At 46.1% G+C, this 18836-nt stretch overlaps 1 pseudogene; it reads left to right on the top strand.

The window, feature by feature from the left end:
* The first annotated feature begins 311 nt into the window (after positions 1 to 311).
* LOC149298460 (neural-cadherin-like) overlaps positions 312 to 18836 on the top strand; it is a 42353-nt pseudogene continuing 23828 nt past the window's right edge.

The raw sequence follows: 18836 nt of genomic DNA, 5'->3' as shown, positions 1-18836 counted from the left end.
TCTTCCATCCTGGAGGCCACATCCGGTACCTGCTCCCCCATTCTCGCCATCCGCAGCGGACACATTTTCAGGCAACGTTAAGAACACGCAACGCCGACAGCGTCATCCTGCGTTTGTCTTCTAAGGACCGGAGCGAATCCATCCACCTGCAGGTACCAAACACAGCATGAAGTCCATACCTTGACACGCGCCATGCTGCACGTTGGGTAGAGTCGCGTCCACATCTGAAGCTTCCGATTCAGAGCAGCCGGTAGATGGGACAGCTTTAGGGTCATTGTATTTCAGCCTGTAGATCATAGCGATGGTTCAGCATGACCCGGGGATCTAACGGCACCGTTTGTTTTGTCGAAGTGATGCATGGGCTTCTAACAGTCTGCTACAATCTCAGTGATGGTCCCAACACAGTCACACTTCCCGACCATAAAATAGACACTGGGGAGTGGAATGACGTTGGCTTGGAAAGGATGCAGAACGAGTTCACGCTTCGCTTTAATGGAGGAGGGGAGCACAGAGAGAAAACAGCAGCTCACGGGACCTACAAAGAAATTAAAGTCTATCCGAGAGGCGCGATTCTGGGAAGCATCAACCAGTTGGGTTATCAAGGTAGACTGCAAACCCAGTGGAGCAGCCGCTAGGCAATAATCCCGGTTTGTCTGTGACTTCAGTAAAGTCACCCCTGATCTCCAGCCCAAGCCATCCATGTGCTCCGTACCTTCTGTCCTGCATGATGACTCCGTGGACTTCACAACTCTTTCGATCCTCTGTAAGTAGCTTTCCTCCGATCCCCTCTGTCTCATTTATCAAAGCCGTGTGGCAGCGATCCAGAGTCAGGCTGACTCCCTGCACTGAAGTAAATGAAGTCAGTAATTCATCTTCCCTGACTGCCTGATGTTGACATTTTCCTTTTAAGTAAATGTGACTGCGTGCGATTAGAATCGTTGTGTATTTGGCGTGACTTGTCTTGGTTATATGTTCCATGTAGAGTTAGCTGAGGGTCAGTTAGTTGAGTATAATGCAGCTCTGTGTCTGCTCTTAAAGATTTGCCTTCATTCTACTTCTGTGAGTAAAGGAGAATATTTAACCTTTCCTGTGGCTGCATTAATTACTTGTCTGGCTCACGATGTGATTAACTTACTTTATCTTTTACGCGCAGGTCTATCCGATGCCGTTCTGTCTGTAACGTTCACCTGCTCTGGAAAGCCGAGCCTCAGCGTGGTCAGGTCTTGTCCGAAGATGAGAAGGAGCCGGCCGCTCGTAATCTCTTTGGGAATGGAAACAAAACCACATTAACAGCAGTGCGGCTGGACCCGGCGCAGACTAAGAATGTAATTCAACTGTGATTATTGTCAATGTAGACTTACTATTACTCTCACTTCATGTTACTCGTGACTTCATAATTGTATTTGTAACTCTATGCCTTGTAATTTGTAACTCATTGCACTGTACTTGTTACTTTTTGCCTTGTTACTTTACTTGTTACTCTCTGCATTGTACTTGTGATTTGACTCTCTGTATTGTACTGTGTAGATATTCAATAAAAGTGGTTAGGTGGGACGCCTACAAAGGACAAGGTTTTTGGCTCCATACCTTAGGGTTCTTGTACAGTGTGGTTGTGTAAATATGAACACAGCCGCTCTAACTTATACACAGCTCACAAAAGTATTTTGTCTTATATTTTTAGAGCAAATATTTTTACAAGTCAGGTGTCTTATCGACTGTTTTATACCTTCCACGATTCCTGATTTACACAGCCACTCAAACACATACACACACCAACACCACAATGTTTATTTGACCTATCCCTGAACTGTTAGGAGGGAGGAAAAAGGAGAGAGGTGCAGCTTAGTGAATGAGGGGACAAAGGGACTCTGGGGATGATTATGGGGGAGAGGACCCCCCAAAGTTACAGTATGGTCAGAACGAGGAAAGACTGCATTAACTCTCACAGTCTTCACTTAGCCAGTGCGGCAAATATTTTATTTTGAGTTGTGGGAGCAGAGGGAGTGATTGCATGCTAGGGGGTGTGGAAGGCCCAAGTTTTGTTACAGACGTTGCACTGTTACCAGTGTTCAATATATTACTGCACTTGTTTGCACTTGCACATAAACAATCTCTAATTAAACTATCGGGAGTTGTTTGTTACAAGATGTTTTCCTTACTCTTTTGTGGGGCGGCAGAGCCAGAGTAATCGTCTGCACGGGGAGCCTGAACATTCTAAGCTTAACCTTCAAACAGGGGGCGGAACCAAACTTTGATTGGGGTCAGCTGTCATTCAATTAACACCTGCAGGTTTGCCTTAAAGAAAAGTCCCACAACAGGTTGGAAGATAAAGAAGCCCTCATTGAGTTGCCAAGACTCAAATTCAATAGTTTGATATTTTTCTTGTCTCCACTACCATAATGGTGACAATGTAACTATATAGTTGGGGTTAACTGCACCGTTCCAGATTTTAAGGGTCGTTTTATATTATTTCCACAAGGAGGTGCTATATGCTCATTTTATAGCCTGATGAAACCCGTGCACATTTTAAGTGCCAACTATGGCATTTTTCCATAATTTTTTTATTTTAAATCTTTATTTTGTTTTGTATATAAAAAAAACCAGACACTCACAACATATTAATATAAAGACAAAGAATGGTCAGCACCTTTGTTTACAGATAGTAAAAAGGTGAGCGAAAAACTCTTAACATATGAATTGTCCTTAGTTTCAAGTGCTAAACCCTCTAGGGGAAAGATCTGGATCTTAGTCTCATAGTCAGACCTAGTTGAGGTCTGATTATAAGACGACTCTGATTATAAGACGAGGGGTCTTTTTCAGAGCATTTGCTCTGGAAAAAAACTCGTCTTATAATTGAGCAAATACGGTATATCTTACAATACGATGTGTTTTTACGGTGGAAATGTAAAGATATAGCGCCCCAGATATCTGCCCAGTAGTTAGCAACTTGCATTTTTCAACATTCTACATGGGGTTAAAAAATTTCCCCCATTGTACCAAAATATTAACAGTTGAGTCGTGTCACATATACCCCCCCTTTATAATATCTTACAATACGGAAAAGCTTACTGTGGCAATTTAAAAATATAGAGCCCTACATTTTAACCCATTGGTTAAAAACAGACTTTTTTCTATATCAGAAAAGGGGTAAAAAAAATTCCTCCATTGGACCAATACATTTACACTACATGTACCTCATTCACCCCCCCCCTATAATATCTTACACATAGGGGCAACTCCATGTGTACAATACTGATGGAACCGACAGTGAATTCCATGCATGTTTGCATCAATATAGAACAAATAAAAATCATAGATGTCAACATGCAAGATAAAAAATATTCTTAGCCCTGGTGGAAGAACAGAAATATCCTGAGCAAGAACCTTGATTTATATGTAGTTGCGCTTCTTCTCCAGCAGAGGGTGACCGAACACTGCCTGCTTTTGGACATAGAACTGCTTCATTATTATTATTATTATTATTTATTATTATTATTGTTATTATTTCTGCAGCGCCTCATACAGTCCATACATTCAAAGGCTGTGACAAATTTAGAATTGACAGACCAAGACAAACAGATACATTTGAAAAAGAGGGACCGTCGTTTCCCTGCATATAAAACACTTTAAAACTGATATTCCTAAAATGGCCCACTGTATAATCTCCAATCACCTTCCCCTACTTCTGTATTCATGTTCCCGGGATGCATTGTTACAAATTGTATTGTATATACAGAACGATACACTCTGCAATCTGCGCATTTGTATAGCAGAGCAATCATCCACCCTCTCAGTCTGGAGGTATCATTAGCGGCTTGGAGATTGTCATAAATGGGACAATTTACATAAAAAGCCTAAACACAAAGATTCCGCTGTAGCCGCGGGTGAAGCATGTGCTTCCCACATATTAAACCGTTATTATATGATATTAATTATTATTATATATCCAATTATATTAAACACAAAGATTCCGCTGTAGCCACTGATGAGGCATGTGCTTCCCTGATATTAAACCGATATTATATATTATTATATATCCAATTATATTAAACACAAAGATTCCGCTGTAGCCGCGGATGAAGTATGTGCTTCCCTCATATTAAACAGTAATAATATGATATATTATATTATTATATATCCAATTATATCAAACACAAAGATTCCGCTGTAGCTGCGGATGAAGCATGTGCTTCCCTCATATTAAACCGTTATTATATGATAATAAATAATATCCAATTATATTAAGCACAAAGGACAGCAGAGAGGAGATGTGCTGCCGGAGAAATGTATCGTCTTCTTTAACACAAAAGCACTTCACTTACTGTGAAGGGGTAATGGGGGTAGGGGTTACTTTGGATGAAAGTACTTATCTTACTGCACGGTGGTCAGCTACAAATGCATGTGTTGCGGTGATTTACGGAGCTCATCCACCAAGCATTGAGCATAACAGGGGGGCATCCAAACGTCACATGATCACCAGCAATAGCGTGCGCTAGGGCTGCAGATAATGTAAGTGAAAGATAAAAAATCTTGTCATTTTGGAGAATTGTAACGATTCAGCTATAATAAAATGCAGCATGAGTAATGAGGATGTTGATACATTATTACAAAGTGTTACATCCCTAATACATTCCAGCATCTATTATTATTATTACCGTATTTGCTCAAGTATAAGACGACCCTGATTATAAGACGACCCCCCAAAATCTGAATATTAATTTAGGAAAAAAAGAAAAAGCCTGAATATAAGACGACCCTATAGGAAAAAAGTTTTACCAGTAAATGTTAATTCATGTAAACTATGTGAACAATTTTTTGTTAATAAAAGCTATGATTGAGAAAAATATTTTATTTTAATTTCCTTTTCTTACAACCTGCCCCCCCAGTTATGCACATCTGCCCCCAGGCTTGCCACTCTGCCCCAGAAATGCCTTATACCCCCTATATGCCACTGTGCCCCATGATGTGCCTTTAAAACCTCTAAATGCCACTGTGCCCCATGATACGCTTTTTAACCCTCTATATGCCACTGTGCTCCATGATATGCCTTTTGACCCCCTATGTGCCACTCTGCCTCCAGAATTGCCTTATAATTGCCAGAGTGGCATATAGGGGGTTAAAAGGCATATTATGGGGCAGAGTGGCATATAGGGAGGTATAAGGCATTTCAGGAGACAGAGTGGAGTATAGAGGGTTAAAAGGCATTTCTGGAGGCAGAGTGGCATTAAGGGGGTAAAAAGGCATTTCACAGAGCACTCTGCCTCCAGAAATGCCTTATGCCCCCCGTTTAACACTCCCTCCCCCTCCCTCCTCCAAACTTACCGGTGCTTCTGAGTCCCCGGTGCTTAGTCCGGGCAGCGTGTAGAGCTGTACGCGATTCGCGTAGACAACTTCCGCTTGAGCGGAAGACGAGGGGTATTTTTCATAGCATTTGCTCTGGAAAAAACCTCGTCTTATAATCGAGCAAATACGGTACTGTTATTATTATTGTTATTAATAATATTATAACTACTATTAATAATATTATTACTATTAGTATTGTTATATTTTATGATTATTATTATTAGTATTGCTATTATTGTTATTAATAATATTATTATTATTGTTATCGATACAATCATTTATTTTAAAAAAATGTTGCATCATTGAATATGTTGGTTGACAATGAACCCCATTAATTTCCCGGTACCCCCTGAGGCTGGGGTGAGGATGAACAGACGCCATGTCTGAAACCTTATATAGCACATACTATAGTCCAATTTTATAGCATAAAGTGCAGATATTGCCCCGTTATACATCGTTCACATAATAATGATTATTATTGCCCCTCTCCATGCGGTAGGTGCCCTGTTACAGCTCCTGTAGCTGTCCTCCGATGAATATCACGGTTTATTCACGTATTGTTACTGCGAGGTCTGCCCCCCGCAGGCTGTCAGGATCTCCTGGTAGGAATGGAGGTGGATCTTGCAGGTAGAGGGCGGCCCTGATTGATCCACCTGGGTCAGGACTGCTGGGCTGTTCAGTGATTTCCAAAGAGCTGCTTTGATGTTGCCTCTTAATCCACTCTTTTTATTAGGAAATGGAAACCCAAAAGACCCCACAAGTTTGCGTGGGGGGCTGCTGTCAACTTTCTGCACCCCGAAAAGCCTGTTTGGGGTGAATTGGGGAATTATCTGCTCAATCAAGCAGCAGGCCAAGGCCCTGGAATATAATATTGGTTGCAGATCGGCGGAGCTCTGGGGTCTGGATTATTACACCAAAATCTAACCCCTGGAGGGATTGTTTGGACTCCGGCTGAACTGTTACAGTAAGGACACGGAGGGCCGGTGAGTGGCTTGTTTACAAGACAAGCATGTGGTTTTATTTATCAATAAATTGTTTTGTTTTTTTTAAAAATACAAACTGGGCCGAAAGAGTTAAACCCTGTGTTTTATGCTGTTGTGATGTAGCATCTGAGATGTTTGCCGCTCGCTTATATGTCTTTAACGATACGATTGTGTTTGCCTTGCGATGGGCCGCGTGCCGCTGTGGCACACAGAGGGTTTATATTGTAGCGCTGTTTACTCTTTGTGCAGAGTTTATGTCCATGTTCTGGGGTTTGATTCGCTCGCTGGGCCGCGGCGTGCCGGTTCCCCTCTCATGTGTGTAAAGCTGATCGTTCCAAGTTCTTAGTGCTGATACGTTGTATATATTGTGTATATAAGTAATAATAATAATAGTAATAATGCCGTCTGCCATTTTTGTTTGCTATGTGTTATTTAAAGCCTCCTGCACGCCCCTAGATGCCCCTCGGTTCTCTGCCGTGTTCCGGACGTTCCGTGTTTAATTGCCCGGATAATTCTGACTTCGTGCAACAAATGTGATATTAATGGTTGTGGGTAGTTGGCTCGGCCACGCGTTACTTTCACTGGATTTGGCTCTTTATATCGTAACTTTATATCTGCAGATCTGTATAATAATGCGCCGATACTGGATGCAAGAAATCCGCTTTGGAATGTTGATAAATTGATTAATTGGAGGGAAAGGGACCGGGGAGGAAAAACCTGGGAGCGTACAAGGGGTCACAGATAAAGTGATGGAAAGGGCCGGCCCATGACTGAGTAATGAGGGTCCTGGTCCAAGACATTTTAGGCAGCGTTTGGGAGGTTTACCTACTTGTATTTGTCTTGTAACCCAAGGCATTAAGTCCTTTTGATGGCTATTATAAGCGGAGGATCACATGCCCATGCGCAGGCTTATAGACACGTTGGCCTTGGTGCCTTCTCGCCACTGCCGTAAAGAGAAGGGATGCGTACCCGGTGGCGTGTATTCCCTGTGGGAATCCTACTGCCGTGGAACGTGCGTGCATTCGGTGATATACCCGGTGCCGTGCTTCTGGTTCGCATACGTGCGCATACCCGGGGCTGCCCCTGCGCGCCTGCCCGCGGACCCGCTGCCCCTGCGCGCCTGCCCGCGGACCCGCTGCCCCTGCGCGCCTGCCCGCGGACCCCCTGGCTGCGGACCCGCTGCCCCTGCCCGCCTACCCGCTGCCCATTTACCCGCTGCGCCCCTGCGCGCGGACCCGCTGCGCCCCTGTGCGCGGACCCGCTGCGCCCCTGCGCGCGGACCCGCTGCGCCCCTGCGCGCGGACCCGCTCCCCCTGCGCGCCTGCGTGCCAACCCGCTGCCCCGGCCCGCGGACCCGGCGTGCCTTCCCACTGGCCCATTGCCCCGGTGTGCCAACCTGCTGCCCCTGCGCGCCTGCCCACTGGCCCATTGCCCCTGCGTGCCAACCCGCTGCCCATGGACCCGCTGCCCCTGCGCGCCTGCCTGCTGGCCCATTGCCTCTGCGCGCCTGCCCTTGGACCCTCCTGCCCGCGGACCCGCTGCCCCTGCGCGCCTGCACGCGGACCCGCTGCCCCTGCTGCGGAGTATGCTCTGCGCCTTCTCTCTGATTAGTATTAATGGCGTAAAGTTTACATTAAATTGTCCCCGTAGTAATAAAAGTCACTTTGTAGCAACGATACCCTGGGGATAGCAGCATATTTTTGGCTACGGCTTCCCTGTTCTATTTGCATAGTCTAATAGTTAAGATCATTTTTATGTTCTCTCCGTCACAATGAGAATAAATAAATGAACTCCTATTTCTGCCGCAATCTGTTGCCAATTGTCTAAGATTCATATAATGAGTTACAGAAATACTGCTTCGGTTTCAGAGATGCCCTCAGATGTGCAAAGTCAGAAACCCACTCCAAAAACAACAAAATTGCCCCGGAGAACCATTCATCAGCCTGTGTGATCTTAATGGGACAGAGCAAGAGCCAGTGTGATGGAACCTGTTAGCCGCTGGGGTTGTGATGATGTACAAAGAAAAATAGACAAACCCTACTGCTGCGGATCTTCTTAGGAAGCTAAGGTGTTGATGGCAGCTGTAGGGTTCTAAAGGGTTCCTATTGTTCTAAAGCATTTAGTCTGTTGGCTGGTAAGACTGCGTGAATGATGCAGACAAACCCTATGGGTGCTGTAGATCTTATTTGGAAGCTAAGGTGTCGATGGCAGCAGTAGGGTACAAGTTGGGTTCTTAAGGGTTCCCACTAGTCTCATAGCGATGAGATTGTGATGGTTTACACAAACCAGACAACCCCTACAGCTGCTGCAGATCTTCTTTAGAAGCTAACATGTTGATGGCAGTAATAGGGTACAAGTTGGGTTTCAAATGGTTCCTATTGTCCTACAGCATCTAGCCTGTTGGCTGGTGAGATTATGTGAATGATGTAGACAAACCCTACAGCTGCTGCAGATCTTCTTTGGAAGCTAAGAGGTTGATGGCGCAGTGGGCTACAAGGTTGGGTTCTTAAGGGTTCCTATTGTTCCACCGCATACATGTTGGGTTCTAAAGCATTTATCCTGCTGGCTGTTGAGTTTGTAATGATGTACCAGACAAACCCTACAGCTGCTGCAGATCTTCTTTGGAAGCTAAGATGTTGATGGCGGCTGTGGACTACAAGTCGGGTTTCTCAGGATCTGCAGCAGTTATGAGCTTTACAAAGAGGATGGTTGATGACGGACAGTTCTGCTTGAGTTTGCATGAGCTCTGAGGTCTTTATGGATACCCCACGTTGACCTCGCCGAGTGGGATTGTAGATTTCATTGCCGTAGATATCATCGGATCTATTTGCACGCAGAGGAAAGATGAGGGTTATCCAAAGCCTGATTTGTGGTCTAAAAGCTGGCAGCCAATCTCAATGTGTAGCCCATCCGGAGAGGTAATAAACTGTAATGCACCTCAATAAATAGTACTTGAGAATAACTCCCCGGGGTATCATACACCAAAGACTGCATCGTACAAATGACATCGTAAGTGGCTTACGGCTCTACGAGTAATTACTAGACTTGCGCATTCGTCTTCGGGCGAACATGAAAACGAGCACGAAGAGGCCGTTTTTTTGTTCGTTCCGAAGACACGCCGAAGAGAATACAGTGCCGGCACAACGTAGGAGAAGACGAAGACTCCCAACCACGAAGAATCGAAGATTCTTCGTGATCGTCTTCGTTTTTGCCGCGCAGCCGCCAAAATTTCAAACAGGAGTGAGCTGATCTCGTCTGTCCAATCAGCTCACTCTTGTGACGTCACGCTAAGGGTCTCGTCCAATGCCTGTGCTGCTGTTTTTTGAATTCTGAAGGCGCCTTTATAAGACCAGAGCTTGCCTGAGAGATCCATTCATTTTTCGCTGTGACTGCTTTGGCAACACTCCTGTGCTGCATCCGAGCGTTACAGAGAGATTGTTCTGTTCTGTGTGAGACTGGTAAGCCTTAGCCTGCCATTTCTCACAGTGTACTTCATCCTCACTTCAGTGCTACTTAATATACCGTATTTGCTCGATTATAAGACGACCCCGATTATAAGACGACCCCCCAAAATCAAAATATTAATTTAGGAAAAAAACAAAAAGCCTGAATATAAGACGACCCTATAGGAAAAAAAGTTTTACCAGTAAATATTAATTCATGTAAATATATTTTTTAAATTTCCTTTTATTTGCCAACCTGCCCCCCCCCCAGTTATGCCACTCTGCCCCCAGAAATGCTTTATACCCCCCCTATTTGCCACTCTGCCCCATGATATGCCTTATACCCCTATATGCCACTCTGGCATATAGGGGGTTAAAAGGCATATCATGGGGCTGAGTGGCATATAGGGGGTTAAAATGCATTTCTGGAGGTATATATGCATATCATGGGGCTGAGTGGCATATAGGGGGTTAAAATGCATTTCTGGAGGTCCAGAAATGCATTTTAACCCCCTATATGCCACTCAGCCCCATGATATGCCTTTTAACCCAGCATGTACTGGCTGCCTTGGCTTGATAGGAGTGTGATTGCTGCTAACAGCAATCACACTCCTATCAAGCCAAGGCAGCCAGTACATGCTGGAACCTGGGGATGATAGTAGTGGGATTACAGCCTCCCTATGCCATGCTACAACCCCCACCCCCCTTACACATCCATGCTATCACACACAAACACACATTCACAAACATTTAAATACTCATTCATTCCATTAATCACACATACTTCACACATTAATCACACATACTTACCCCAAAACCCTCCCCCACCCCCTTACCTGAACTGCAGATCTCTCACTCGAAGACTTCTGCAGGGGACCGGCTGTACCAGCAACTTCTCTGGCCCCGCCCCCAGAGGAGGGAGGGGGAGAAAGAGTTCTGTGAGGAAGCTACAAGCTTCCTGTCCTCCTGCTTCTAACGGAAGAGACGCTGCTCGCGACCGGTAAGCAGCATGGCCCCAGCCATTTTTTTGGGGTCTGATTAGAAGACGACCCCGATTATAAGACGAGGGGTATTTTTCAGAGCATTTGCTCTGGAAAAAACCTCGTCTTATAATCGAGCAAATACGGTAATTAATAATAATAATTTGATTAATTTAATTTTTTTTTTATTTAATTTGTCATCAACTGTAGTGTAAGTGCTGTTGAGTTGACAGTGCACCCAGTGTCTCAGTGGCACTGGGGTGCCCTTGCCCTGGGCTGGCACTAGTGCCTACTGCCTGTCCTGCTTAAATAAATTAAATAGAATTTATAAATAATAATTTAATAGAGTCTATAATTTAATAGTTCATTATAATATTATATATATATATTTGTCAGTCATATATATAGATATACTATAGTATACTAGTGTAGAGTGTACTGTAGACATTCATCTACTAGTGTCTAATTTAAAATCAGTAATATTAATTAATATAATTAATAATTGAATTCATTATAAAATTATATATATATTTGTCAGTTATAGTTAGTAATAGTATACTAGTGTAGAGTGTACTGTAGACATTCAAGACATCTACTAGTGTCTAATCTAAAATCAGTAATATCAATAATTCTATAATTCTTTCTTATCTTAATAGTTAATTAAATTAGCTATAAATAAAAGTAATAATATTAATTAATTACTACTAGCGTATAGTTCAGCTAATCTTATTAGTACTGGTGCTGCAGCTCTATAGTTTGTGCTTTGTTTTAGCAACAGCAAGAGACCAAGTCAATTTTTCTTAATTAATAATCTTTCATTTTATTTCATTTGTTTTGCTCACCTCAGTCCATCAGTGAAGTGAACTTGTTGGGCTAGTGAGTGCAGCCGCATAAGTGCTGTGTTTTTTTTTGATCAGCAAGCAGTGACGTTAACTGTTTTGCAAAGATTTTCTCATTTATTTTACATTTTATTTCAATTTTATTAAAAGTACCCTTAGTGTTTTGCTCACCTCAGTCCATCAGTGAAGTGAACTTGTTGGGCTAGTGAGTGCAGCCGCATAAGTGCTGTGTGTTTTTGTTCAGCAAGCAGTGAAGCTAACTGTTTTGCTGTGACATTTTATTTTATTTCTAATTCTTTTCAAGAAAAATTGACTGTGACGAGCTGTACTAAGCAAAGCTTCAAGCTACTAGCTGTAGTACTAAAATAATTCTAATCTTCTTTAATCTTAATCTATAATATATTATAAATAATATATAACAATATAAATTCTAATTCATAATCTATAATATAAGTAATTCTAATTCTAAATTCTAATTCATAATCTATATTCTTCTATCTATAATACATAATATATAAGTAAATTATTTCTAATCTATTAATATTATATAACTTAATATTAATTAATAAATCATACTGAATCTGATTTAACCTCACTTTAGCTTAGTGGGTTTGAGAGCGTCTGCCTAGAGGTAGACTTATAGTAAGGAAATATAGCTTTAGGCTAGCATAGTAGTAGGCTAAGCTCTTAGGCCCGTGTAAATTCAAATTAAAAATAAAATACTGCTAGTTATTAAATAGTTAATCTTGAGTTAATAATTTAAATAACTTTAGCACTTTGCCAGATTGCACACAACAGCACAGTGCAGTAGTGCATAGTTTTACTTTTTAAGCAGTAGCACTGAAGAGAACTTCCTCAAATTTTTTTGTCTTTCATTCGTTTTTCCTTTTTTTTTATTTTTTATTTTTTTATAGTTTTTTAAACACTACACTACACACACAACACAAAATTTGAAATGGATCCTCTTTTTGGGACTAAGGAGGGACAAGCTCCATCTACCACCACCACCAGCACCACCACCACCAGTTCTAAGATGCAGCCTTTGCGTCAGTCTAGTCGGCCAAGTAGGCCAAGCTCTCGCTTATTATTTGGGGAAGCATTGCTTGAAGGATCATCAAGTAAAGGAAAGGCACCAAAAGCAGGCAGTAGTAGTGCGGCTAGGCCCACAAGCTCTATGGTTTTTTACGGAAAGCCTAAAGCACCAGAAGCACGTTCAAAGTTAAAGGGTAGCACAAGTAGTACCAGCCCAGTGACTAAAAAGAAGTGCCTTTTGCCCCAAGCAGCATCTTCCCCATCCACAAGCAGCATGCAAGGTACCAAGCAGAGCCAAATTAGCAGCAAGACTCAGAGGGGTCCCAAACAAAAGCGATCTCATTCCTTTGTAGGGAAAACCACCACCACCACCACCCCCACCGCCTCTACCACCACTAGTGCTGCGCCTACTGTTCCCACTGGTACCGCCACGCCATGTCCCCTAGTACCTCTAGCAAGCCACCAAGTCCTTACAAAATTTTTGTAAAGACAGTTAGAGAGGGCTACAAATAGTGGAACTCCACCTAGCGAGGTAGCAGAGGAGCCTGAGACTGAGAGGCCAAGTGCAGAGTCTATTCTTCCTGCTCGCACTACTACTAGTCACGAGTCTCACGACGATATCAGTCTTAGCTCCAGCCTAGCAGGAATTCCATTCGATCTGGCTAATGAAGAGCTAGACTATGAGCCAGAGGAAGTAGAGGAGATGAGTGGTCAGGAATCAGATTCCTCAGGGAGCAGTGTCCAAATGACTAGTGCACAATTTTCCCCTGAGCCTCCACCTTCTCCGCTACGATCATCACCATCACCACCACCACCAGCAGCAGCAGCAAAACCTAGCAAATCTAAAGCATTTAGCAGTCCCACTATGGCCAGTACTGTTACCACCAGTCCCACCACCACTAGTTCTGCCTCTGTTCATCCACCCCGAGCAGTAGGAGCAGCACCCAAGGCACACTCCAAGGCTATGCGCGCCCCAATTTGGGAGCACTTTGAAAATGTTGAAGAAGGGCGCTATGGAAAGTGCAAACATTGTGGGAAGCTAATAAGCAAAGGGAAAGTGTCTGGCCATTTTACCAGTGCTAGCGTGAAGCATCACCTCAGCACTCAACACAACGCTGTGCTATTGGGGAAAGATGCAGAAGTAAAACTTAGTGCAGGCAGCATAGCTGGTGGCCGTGGAAAAACCCCAACAGCTTCTTCTTCTGAGCCAATAGCAGCAGCAGCAGCAGCAGCAGCTAGTGCTGGCAGCCAGAGACCAAGGCAGGTTGGAGCACTGCATGTCCAGCCCACCCTGGAACAATTTGTGGCATTCCAATCCAAAAGGTCAATGCCCAAACAGCAGGCCAATAAAGTAACGCGACTGATTGGTCAGTTCGTTGCTGTTGGAGGGGCATCCTTCTCTATGATCGAAGGGGAGCCTTTCAAACAATTGATGGCGGCTGTGGCTCCGCAATATACACTTCCGTCACGTTCCACTTTCAGCAGGAACATTGTCCCCTCATTGTATCGGTCCTGTGTTGCAGCAGTGAAAGAGGAGCTTTCCAAGGCTGCTGGTCAGTGTGTTCATTTCACTACAGATTTGTGGAGTGCACCTAGCGGCCAGCATGCCTTTCTTTCTTTGACAGCACACTGGTGGCAGCCCGGTGTGTCTAAGGAAGCTGCTGCAGCATGTTACAGGGTCACCGTACCCAAGGCTGGGTCCCCCTGTTTGAGGGCTGAGGAATCACCAGTCAGTCCCTCATAAGGATAGCACTCAGCTATCCACGGATCATCCAGACCACCATTCGTAGTAAACCAAGAAGAAGAACTCTTTTATTTACAAACACACAGAACTTATATACAATCTCAATAAAATGTGTACCGAACCCAACCCCCAATCCCATCAGCCACATCCCATCACAAATCCCATCAGTATACAGGGGATGTATCAGGTGAGGGGATTACAGAATACAATGGGTTCCCCCACCTGTGTTATCCCCCCTGTAGTGCGGGTGCCGTCTGGGCAGACAGGGCTGTGCTGGCTGATTAAGAGCCCCAGCCAGATTATAGGATCGTCTCTTTGAAGGCTGGGGCTGAATCCACATCAGTCTCTGGGCCGGTTTCACAATAAACACAATATAATATATTACCGGGTCACGGTATACAGAACCGGACACAAAAATGCTCCGTGACCCGGCTAAACTTCATATGACACATGAGCCAGCTAGCCTGGCCCTGTCACAGATCTCCCCCTTGACCAACGGTTCGGCAGACCAGGCAGATCCACACGGGTCTGCTGCAGGCTGTCCGAGTGGACAAAGTTCAAAGGTGCAGGCCTTAGTTCATGGCCCCCTTTGTCAGAAGCATCCATTGAAGGTGGGCCAGGGCCCTGGTCGCCCAAAAGGATAGTCAATAGTCCTCTGTGAATTGGAGGACGGTCCCAGCTCAGCCGGGGGCACATGGCTATCCCCCTCACCGGGGTAACAGGGGCACGTGGGGACTCTTGCTCCCTAGTCTTGGGAACTGAGTCTGGGGCAGCTGCCAGGCCAGGGTGGTTGCATGGAAGGAAAACCCTGCTGATCGGGCTGGGGGCACTCTGGGAACCAGGGAAACACGTAGAGGTAGTAAGCGAGGCCTCTACCGGGACACTGGAGTGACCTAGGGGACACTCTGGGACAGGAACAGGTGCCCTTACAGGGTTATTGGGCGAGCTAAGCAGCTCTGCGGGGTACTCAGGGGACCCAGGGGAATACTCCGGGGCAAGGACAGGTGCCAATACTGGACCACCGGGAGTGTTAAGCAGACCCTCGATCTTCCTCTCTGGGACAGGTGCCTCTGCCTGGGCACGGAGAGAGTCAGAGGAACACTCTGGGACAGTGACCTGGGCTTCTAGGAGGACACTTGGGGAACCAGGGATCACTTCGGAGAACACAGGGATAGGAACCAGGGCCTGCGCCAGGCTACTGAGAGGACCCAGGGAACTCGGCAGCCCCTAGTCCTCACTAGGTTAGGGAACGGTGCCTCTACCGGGTCACCGGGGACTTCACAGGGAACCTTTGGGGCAGTGACCCGGACTTCTTCCAGGACACTCGGGAAATCAGGGGGACAATCTGGGGCCCTGGCTTCTACGGGCATAGATAAGGGTTTGGTGAGGGGGATTGTGCCACTTACTCGGGCGGTGGGGACAGTCATCTCTTCTGCCGGGGTAGAGCAGCCAGGGTTGTTGGTGAGGACTTGGGTCGGAGCTTTTGGCTTCCTCCTCCGCTTCTTTTTGCTGGCGAGGACCTCGGTTCTTCTCGCCAGGGCAGGGGCCGAGGAGTAGGTGAAGAGGACCTCGGTCCCACTCCCGCAAGTTGTAGTATCATGCTCCCAGTCTCCTTGTAACTCCTGGAGCTCCACTCTCCGCAGCAATTCTTTATAGTCCCTCTCGAGCTGCCATTCCTCTTGGACCAGGCAATCCATAACAGCCTCCAGCTTGGGGGGAATAGCATAAACCAGGACTTCTGCACGGTTGTCCCAGATTGTATCCCTGCGATACTGGCAGGGGCTTCCGAAGGACGAATCAAATTGGAAGGCATCATATATCAGTCCTGGGTCGACGGGGCTATACAGCATCAGAGGGTCGCTGTGGTCTTCACCTGCTAACTGCTGGGAGAATCCCTGGTAGCGGCTCTGGAGGTCCAGCTCTGCATATATGAGACCCCTCAATTCGTCTTCCCACTCCGGCAACGGGTTCTCACCCAGGAGTGGAACTCGTATATCCCACATTGTCCAGTATTGTGCCCAGTAAGTTTCAAAGTGGGGATGGGAGAAATCATCCCTCCAATCTGCAGGCACAGACTCCAACTGCCTCTGCTGGTGTTCCAGCTCACACACCTCGGCTGTAACCTGGTCTGTCTCATCCTCTGGGTCTCGGAAGGGTTGGATATCCTGGTATGATATTTTGGGGGTCTGTTCCCCTAGTCTGGGAGATACAGACCCACTCTGGCTCAGTTCCTGGTGACACATTTTTTTTTTTTTCAAAATCAGATTTTTATTGAAATTTTCAAAAACAGAAAGGAGGGAGGTAGGGCAGGGATACAGAAGGAAAAAAGGAAGGGGGGCAAGGGGGAATCAGGACACCACGGCACGAGACAGTGGAACATAAAACTACAAAGCAAGGTACATAACACAAGTACAGGCAGAGGCTTACACCAGCACGCAAGCAGCGTTGCAAATACCCAGCTCAGGAACAATGGAGAACACAAATCAAGAAGTCCGGACAGCTCGCGGCCACGAGCATCGGCCCGCCGAATAGCCGGGCGACACCGGGCGAAACTAGGCAACTATACATCGCGCCCAACAACCGAGGATAACCAGTAAAACCACGTGGCCATATAGGCCTCCCTAAGTTTCGGGGTCGAGGCGGAGAGATCCTCCACCCTCCTGATCTCCTCCACCCTCGCCACCCAGTCCCGGTGAGAGGGAGGGCAAGGTCGCTTCCAGTGTAAGGATATAAGGCTTTTAGCAGCGTCGAGGAGATGTCGGACCACCGACCGTTTGTAATGAGAGATCGAGTGAGACGTGTGATGCAAGAGCATGGGCAGCGGACGGAAAGGGGGGGGAGAGTCTGATAACTCCGAAATCACCCGGTGAACCTCCCGCCAGTAAGGTTGCAGCAAGGGACAGGACCACCATATGTGCAACATCGTGCCCACATCCCCACCGCACCTCCAACACCTGTCGGACGTACCCGGGAACATACGCTGAAGGCGCTGCGGCGTTCTGTACCAGTGCGTCAACAGTTTATAGTTAGTCTCCTGCGTCTTAGTGGCTCTCGAGCTCTTATGGGTGAAAACAAATATCTTATCCCAGTCCTTGTCAGAGAGTCGAGCGTCACAAACGGTCTCCCAGGTCTCACAGAAGGACGGTCGAGTCGTAGAGGTCACAGTCATCAGTAAGGAATAGAGCAAGGAGATGGCCCTCTCCGGTGGGCTGGTGACACATTTTAATCACCGCCGTCACTTGCTCCGATGTAGCCCCTCCTGGGTACAGGGATAGGTGCCATAGAATGTTCTTTTGTAGAGCACTCAGTCCGAGGCTCTCCTCTGGGGCATCCTGGTGCCGGTCCATCTCTCTGCAGTCCGCAATCAGAGTAGCCTTTCCTTTGCTACAAACCTCCAGGAGCTCTCTTGGTGTCTCTCGTCTGCAATCCCAGTTGGTGGTTTGGATTTCACCCAAGTCGTGGGATTCATCCCACCGCTGCCACCAATGTTACAGGGTCACCGTACCCAAGGCTGGGTCCCCCTGTTTGAGGGCTGAGGAATCACCAGTCAGTCCCTCATAAGGATAGCACTCAGCTATCCACGGATCATCCAGACCACCATTCGTAGTAAACCAAGAAGAAGAACTCTTTTATTTACAAACACACAGAACTTATATACAATCTCAATAAAATGTGTACCGAACCCAACCCCCAATCCCATCAGCCACATCCCATCACAAATCCCATCAGTATACAGGGGATGTATCAGGTGAGGGGATTACAGAATACAATGGGTTCCCCCACCTGTGTTATCCCCCCTGTAGTGCGGGTGCCGTCTGGGCAGACAGGGCTGTGCTGGCTGATTAAGAGCCCCAGCCAGATTATAGGATCGTCTCTTTGAAGGCTGGGGCTGAATCCACATCAGTCTCTGGGCCGGTTTCACAATAAACACAATATAATATATTACCGGGTCACGGTATACAGAACCGGACACAAAAGTGCTCCGTGACCCGGCTAAACTTCATATGACACATGAGCCAGCTAGCCTGGCCCTGTCACACAGCAGGCTACCGATCTTTCCTTCTCCATGCAGAAGTGATGGATGAAAAGCACACTTCCCAAAATATTCTGCATGCAATGAGGAAAATGTTTAGCCTTTGGGTGGGAGCAGAGGCGGGCACCAATGTTGAAGTTGGTTTTGTGGTAACTGACGGAGGTGCCAATATGGTGAAAGCGCTGCGAGATGGTCATATTGTTGGTGTGCGCTGTGCAGCCCACATCATCCATCTTGTAGTGAAGGCAGCAATGTCAGAAGGAACTAATGTGGCAGCAGTAGTTCTGTCCCGCTGCAGAAAGATCGCTGGGCACTTTCACCATAGTGTTAAGGCTAGCCAACTTTTGAGGGAAGAGCAAGAGAGGTCAGGTCTTCCCGTACACTGCCTACGCCAGGATGTCAGTACACGGTGGAACTCCACGTTAGACATGCTGGAGAG

The sequence above is a fragment of the Sceloporus occidentalis genome, unplaced genomic scaffold (genome assembly GCF_023333645.1).
Source record: "Sceloporus occidentalis isolate IW3139 unplaced genomic scaffold, rSceOcc1.0.p SCAF_32, whole genome shotgun sequence".
NCBI lineage: Eukaryota > Metazoa > Chordata > Lepidosauria > Squamata > Phrynosomatidae > Sceloporus > Sceloporus occidentalis.
This window is presented reverse-complemented; position numbering and strand designations above follow the sequence as displayed.